The sequence below is a fragment of the Oncorhynchus nerka genome, unplaced genomic scaffold (genome assembly GCF_034236695.1).
Source record: "Oncorhynchus nerka isolate Pitt River unplaced genomic scaffold, Oner_Uvic_2.0 unplaced_scaffold_12009, whole genome shotgun sequence".
Classification (NCBI taxonomy): domain Eukaryota; kingdom Metazoa; phylum Chordata; class Actinopteri; order Salmoniformes; family Salmonidae; genus Oncorhynchus; species Oncorhynchus nerka.
The window spans coordinates 1-643 of NW_027029346.1; the positions used below are offsets into that span (position 1 = coordinate 1).

A 643-nucleotide genomic window follows, 5' to 3' on the forward strand; every position below is an offset into this window, starting at 1 on the left:
AAAATGTTGCTGCACTTTTGATGCACGTTAACACAACCATTGGAACAAAGTGTTGTTGTTTCGTAAACTCCATGTTCAGTTGTCCATGTTCAGTTGGATGAGAGCACGAATAGCCAGTGATCAAGCGTCAGGGTCAATTACATCACAAGTCTCTGTGGCGCAATTGGTTAGCGCGTTAGACTGTTAATCTAAAGGTTGGTGGTTCGAGCCCACCCAGAGACGACAGTTCTCAGTTTGTTGTGCTCCATGATGTGGATGTGACATCCTGAACCTGTAATGAGATTCCTGTTATTTTACCCTGCTGATGGTCAAACCATTGGAACAAAGTGTTGTTTCGACAACTCCATGTTCAGTTGGATGAGAGCACGAATGGCCAGCGATCAAGCGTCAGGGTCAATCACACCACAAGTCTCTGTGGTGCAATTGGTTCTTATTAATCTGGCTGGTATGACAATGTAAATGGCGTCAATCTGGCATGAAAAACCTTAGCATTTATATTTATCTCGCGAGAAGGACAATGTTGGTCCAGTGTGTTTGTGTGTATATGTACGCCGATACGCCATGAAAGTGACTAGCCACTTCATCATTCTTCCGGAGTCAGTCCCCTAATTATTTTGAATGGGCTTGGCGATTATATATTACG

General features: G+C 43.7%; 1 non-coding gene across 1 annotated transcript; it reads left to right on the forward strand.

Annotated features, from left to right (window-relative positions):
• Positions 1-148: 148 nt before the first annotated feature.
• trnan-guu (transfer RNA asparagine (anticodon GUU)) lies at positions 149-222 on the forward strand. The gene has a single exon. It is a non-coding gene; the product is annotated as a tRNA-Asn (tRNA).
• The last annotated feature ends 421 nt before the right edge of the window (positions 223-643 follow it).